The following is a 6,739-nucleotide window of genomic DNA, read 5'->3' on the forward strand; positions in this document are numbered from 1 at the left end:
ACCCTTTACTGCTTGTAATATTAGAAACTAAAACTGGGGGATTTTTTTACAGCATGAAACTGTCTAGAAATGACACCATCACAAAGCTCCACTGTACTTGTAAAAAAAAGAATGAAACAGGCCAACCACATCCCAGTATTATAAGTAGAATTTTGATCTTATGGATAGCCCCATTTTCACTGCTCCAAAAAGGGACAGGGGAACCTCAAACTCTCTAACCACACCCTGAGAACCACAGTTAAGTCCAGTCTTTTTGCCTTCTGGAAGGTACTGAAACCACCTGGGGGGGGGTCTTGGTTAAAATGTATTAATAGGATGGGAGTGACTTGAGTGAGATGACCTTAGAGGAGCTGTAACAGCAGGAGGAAGAGGAATTTAACACAGGTCCACTCTCTGTGCTCACGCACTCAGTCAAGAACAATACCCAAGTGCTCTCAACTGACAGAACAGAACTCCAGTAGAAACTGCAACATGGTGCTGGAGAATGTGAAGGAGATGGGAACAGAGATCCCAAGAGTGGCAAGGGCAAGAAGTCCAAGTCAGTCAACAAGGACTGCTACCTCTCTAAGATGTTTCTGTGTGTCTGCATGGGGACTTGGTCATTGTGGTTCCACAGAACCCACTCACCACTGGCAAATAGCATCTCCTCCCCACCACCAGAACTCACTCCCTTGTCCTGCCAAGATCTGTCCTTTTGATGGGAATAATAAAAGTCCTGTGTTTTTTTATATATATATATATAGTGCTGGGTTCCATACCAAGAGATTCTGATCCAGTTGATTTGGGAGAAATTTCAAGAATTTTCTTGACACCTGTTCCAGTTGAGGGCCTTGCGGGAAGGCAGGCTGCCTGTGCCCTTCAGGGTTAAAGGCTGGGACCCATGGCTCATGCCCTCCCCTACTCGCCTTTGGACTTTTAGGACTTCAGTGTTTGACATAGCGAGCTGCGCATCCACTCTGCATGATCTCTTCTTTGGTACTGAGTTGAAGCTCAACAGCTTGGCTTCAGGCAAACCTGCTTTCTAGAAACAGGGAGGACTTTGGGTCACCCAGAACTAGTGGCAACAGTACAGGGTGCTGGTGAGCAACAGGGAGGCAGAGCAGAAGAATCATCACCAATTTTCTACTCCTGCATACCTTTGAATGCTCAGAGATACCTTGAATAATTTAAGAAGGAATGTATAGAGCATCAGATGACTAGGAACCATTGCAGAGGCACAAGAACTATGAGCAACCAAAAAAAGTCTCTCCTCCAGGGGAAAACATCAATTCCTCATCACCCACAGACAACACAGTGGAAGTCGTAGAAATGTCCGATAAACAATTCAGCATATTTTTAGTGACCAAACTAAATGAGATGCAAGAGAAAAGAGACAACGAGCTCCAGGAGATGAGAAAGTCCTTTCACAATCTGAAAGAAAAAATAGATACTACAAAAAAGAATCAAATGGAATTGTTAGAGGTGAAGAATGTGATACAGTAAATTAAAACCTCCCTCAAAAGTATTAAAAGTAGCTTAGATCATAGAGAAGATTGAATCTCAAATGTAGAAGACAAAACCTCTGACCTAGAAAAAATTATCAAAAAGACTGAGAAAACAACCAAGAAAAATGAGGATAAGAGAAATACTAGATACCACCATCAAGTGTGTCCAGATAACTGGTATCCCAGAAGAGGAAGAAAAGGGTATGATAATTTATTCCATGTAATCCTGAAGGTAAACTTTCCAAACCTAGGGAGGCATTCAAATATCCAGATCCAAGAAATACATAGGATCCCAAATAGAATCAACCCAAGAAGATCCTCTCCAAGGTACATCATATCCAGATTAGCCAAAAACACAGACAAAGACAAGATATTAAAATAGGCAAGAAGGAAACCTCAAGTTACTTACAAAGGTTATCCCATCAGGCTAACATCGGACTTCTCATCAGAAACAATGCAGGCAAGGAAAGAATGGGGAAATATAGTCAATGTGTTAAATGAAAAACAATTTCAACCAAGAATACTATACCCAGCAAGATTATACTTCACATGGGGAACAAAAAGATGAAAACATTCTCAGATAGACAAAATTTGAAACAACTTCCAACTCCAGACTAGCTTTTTAAGAAGTTCTGAAGGGAGTGCTACACCAGGAAAAATAAAAAGTCAGACAAACAGATATAAGAGAACAAAAAACAACCAAGAAAATGGCTCACTTAATGATACGAACATGTCTGGAAATATCAATAATAACATTGAACATTAATGAATTAAATTCTCCAATCAAATATACAGACTGGCTGAATGGATTAAAAAAAAAAAACCATCTGTTGCCTACAAGAAACACATCTTATGGATAAGGACATACATAGACTAAAAGTGAAGGGCTGAAATAAGACATTCCATGCAAATGGAAATAAAAAAAAGGTGGGAGTTGCAATACTGATTTCAGACAAAATAGGCTTTAAGACAAAGACCGTAAAAAGAGACAAAGAAGGGCATTATATAGTAGTAAATGAACTAATTCATCAAGAAGACATTAGGCTTATAGATATCTATGCACCCAACTCAGGAGCACCTAAATACATGAAGGAAAGACTGCAGGCCTAAAAAAAGAGATAAGTTGCAACACTATAATTGCTGGGGATCTCAGCACCTCATTATCTCCTTTAGACAGATCCTCTAGGAAAAAAAAAATAAGCAGAGAGATACAGGACCTAAAGGAAACTATAAATCAAATGGGCTTGACAGACATCTATACAACGTCTCACCGTAAGACCACAAAATGTACATTTTTCTCACCCCTTTTCAAAGACTGACCGTATGATAGGACACATTTCAACCTTTACAGATTCAAAGGCATAGAAACTTTATCCAGCATCTTCTTGGACCACAATGGGATTAAACTTGATATTAATTTCAAGAAATATCCTAAAAAATACACAAATACATAGAAACTGAACAACCTGCTTCTGAATGACTTCTTAACTACTGAAGAAATTAAGTCTGAAATAAAAAAATTTATAGAAACAAATGAGTACACAAGTTTCCATAATCTATGGGACACTGCAAAAGCAGTCATAAGAGGGACATTCATAGCAATTAGTGCACGTAAGAAAAGGATGGAAAGGTGGCAAATAGATGATCAAACATCATGCCTCAAGGAATTGGAATAAAAACAGCAACAAAAATCTCCAAAAATGACAGACAAAAAGAAATAATAAATATTTGAGCTGAAATAAATGAAATAGAAAATAAATGACCTATACAGAAAATAAATGAAAGTAAAAGCTGATTCTTTGAAAAGATGAGCAAGATCAAAACAACATTAGCTAGACTGATAAAGAAAAAGAAATAAAGTAACCAGATAAATCAAATATGTAATGAAACAGGCAACATTACAACAGAAACAATAGAAATAGAAAACATCATTAGGGGATACTATGAGAGAATATATTCCAACAAATAAGAGAATATGAAAGAGATGGACAAGTTCCTGGATGCATAGAATTTACCAAGATTGAATCAGGAGGTCATAGAAAACCTGAATAGATCCATAACAAGCCATGAGATTGAATCAGTAATAAATAACCTCCCGACAAAGAAAAGCCCAGGTCCTGATGGCTTCATTTCTGAATTCTACAAAACTTTTAAGGAAGAGTTAACCCCCATTCTACTCAAATTATTTCTAAAGATTCAAAAGGAAGGAAACTTCCCAAATTCATTTATGAAACTTCCATCACCCTCATTCCCCAAAAAGATAAAAGACATGACAAAAAAGGAAACCTGCAGACCAATATCTCTGATGAATATAGATACAAACATTTTCAACAAGATATTTGCAAAGTGTCTCCAACAACATATAAAAAAGATTATTACTCACAACCAGGAAAGGTTTACTCCAGGGATGCAAGGATGGTTCGACATATGCAAGACCATAAATATAAAACCATATTAACAGAAAGAAAGATAAAAACCATATGATCATTTCAATTGATGCAGAGAAAGCATTTGATAAAACACAACATCCCTGCTTGATTAAAACTCTCAGCAAGATTGGTATAGAAGGGTCATTTCTCAACACAAGAAAAGCCGTATAAGAAAAACTTATAGCTAACATTATACTCAAAGGGGAAAAGCTTAAAGCTTTTCCACTAAAAACTGTACTAGACAAGGCTGCCCACTTTCTCCACTGCTTTTTAATATAGTGCTGGAAGTTTTAGCCAATGCAATCAGAAAAGAGAATAATATAAAAGACATTCAAATAGGCAGAGAAGAGTTGAAAATAGCTTTATTTGCAGATGACATAATGGTATACTTTGAAGACCCAAAGGTTTCCATGAAAAAACTTCTCGAAGTAATAAATGAATACAGTAAAAAAAATATTAAGGGACCAGCAGTTAGTGTAATGGTTATGTCGCTGGATTCCCATGTAGTCGACAGCGGTTTGCGTCCTGGACCCAGTGGCTTAAAACTCACGCTGGGTGCATGTGTGTGTGTGCCCAAGATCCCGAGAGGAGAATGGAGGAGAAGGGATTGTGGCATGGCCATCCTCCCTGGGAGGTGATTTCTCGCTTTCTGTCTCTCTATCTCTGTCTGTCTGGTGAGTGCACGTGCCCTATAGCAAAAAACAAAACAAAACAAAACAAAACTCTTACAAAAAAAAAAAGAATACAAAATCAACATCCAAAAATCTATAGCATTTCTATATACAAACAACAAGGTGAACAAAGTAGATCTGAAGTATGGAATTCCTTTTACCATAGCCACAAAGTGTATAAGATACCTAGGGATAAACCTAACTAAGGGAGTCAAAGACCTTTACAAAGAAAACTATGAAAATATCAGAAAAGATACTGAAAAAGGACACAAAAAAATAGAATATCTCATATTCCTGGATTAGAAGAATATAATCAAAATGGAAATTCTATCCAAATTAATCTACATATGTAATTCAATTCCAATCAAAATACCAGAGCCATTCTTCACAGAGCTAAAAAAGATAATCATAGAATTTGTATGAAATCATAAAAGACCTCATATTGCCAAAGCAATACTGCACAAGAAGAGTGGAGTGGGTGGCATACTATTCCCTGACCTCAAAATATACTATAAAGCTGTGATAATTAAAATGGCATGGTACTGGCATGAAAACAGACAGGTGGACCAGTGGAACAGAAATAAACTCCCAGACATACAGGCAACTGATTTTTGATAAAGAATACCAGTCAATCCATTGGGAAAAGGAAAACCTCTTTGGCAAAAGCACTTGCACATCAATGTGTATTGCAGCATTCTTCATGATTGCTAAGACAAGGAACCAACCCAAATATCCACAAACAGATGAATGGATTGAAAAAGTGTGGCACATATACTCTATGGAATACTATTCAGTCATAAAAAACAAGACCCTGACATTTGATAGAAAGTGGTCGAATATGGAAGATTTATTGCTGAGTGAAGCAAGCCAGACTATGAAAGATATTGTATGTGTTCACTTAATATATACCGACTATTGGCACTATATGGTAGAGATTGAAATATTGGAGAGCATAAAAGCAATGAAAATAGTTATGGACACTGAAGTCAGTGTGGAGAGGGTGTGTGTGTGCAGGGATGAGTATAGAGAAGGATAGCATGAAAACAAATAGAGAGGCATGAAATTTGTGGGACAGAGAAATGTTTTATTAGTTGTTGATAATAACATGTATAATATTCTCTACTAGACTGGTCTGAGAAGTACTTCATGTTAGGTAAATTCTCTTTACATGCTAAATGATGTATAGTGATTGGATGTTTAAAAAATAATTACAATAAAAATAATGATCAGAATGAAAAACTATTTGACGATAGTAATGTCTTTGTCTTGACTGATATGCATGATAATCATACTGGAAAAAGAAGTGTTATACACTGTAAAGATATGTGTGATTAAATGTAATATAAACAATTAAAAATTATAAAAGAATTTTCTTAAACAAAACCCACAAGATCTTTACCTCCTCTATTTTCACCCCACCTCAACTTCCTGTGTGATTTTAATGCAGAGGGTTTGCAAATACACTTTGAGAAACTCTGCCTATATCTTATTGCAGGCTTGCTTGTATTAATCTTTATCAAATTTATCCAGAATATGTTCATGCAGAGCTCTGGGTCAGAGATAGGTTTTATACTGAACACCTTGTAGTACATAACAAGTGTGCTGGTGCCTTTTGCTCCAGTCTTACCCCTGAGGTGGTTTGATGAGAACCAGGTCAATTGTCCTACCATGTAGGCAAGGACAATGATTTTTCCCTGTTTTGAAGGGGTAGGAAGCACCAGTGAGCACACATGTGCTAAAGCAAAAACCAAAAAAGAGGTTGGCAGGAAGGAACTGCTCCCTTCTTTCCTGAAAAGGTGGCCTCCTTACTACAGTCCTTTGGTATGTAAATAAAGTCTTTTCAGGAGGCTGATAGCTTGGGTGTTTCTGGTTTTATGAATTAGAGGCCTCTCTAAGTTTTGGGGGGATCATTCTTTGAAATGCAAATATGTAGGAATGTACATAGCACTCCTGTCTTCCAGATACCTTGGGCTTAGCCTAGGGAAGTACAGGGCTGTAGCTATTTGGTCTACTTTTTTATTTATTTTTTTTGAGAGGTTCTTGCTATAGGGTGCGTGCACTCGCCAGAAAGACAGAGAGAGACAGAGAGACCGAAAGCGAGAAATCACCCCCCAGGGGGAATGGTCATGCCGCAATCCCTTCTACTCCATTCTCC

The 6,739-nt window shown here is 37.3% G+C and overlaps 1 pseudogene; it reads left to right on the plus strand.

Moving 5' to 3' along the window:
• The first annotated feature begins 335 nt into the window (after positions 1 to 335).
• LOC102482895 (small nuclear ribonucleoprotein Sm D2 pseudogene) lies at positions 336 to 640 on the plus strand (annotated as a pseudogene).
• Positions 641 to 6,739: the final 6,099 nt, after the last annotated feature.

This window comes from Tupaia chinensis, unplaced genomic scaffold, assembly GCF_000334495.1.
Source record: "Tupaia chinensis unplaced genomic scaffold, TupChi_1.0 Scaffold000647_1, whole genome shotgun sequence".
Lineage (NCBI taxonomy): Eukaryota > Metazoa > Chordata > Mammalia > Scandentia > Tupaiidae > Tupaia > Tupaia belangeri.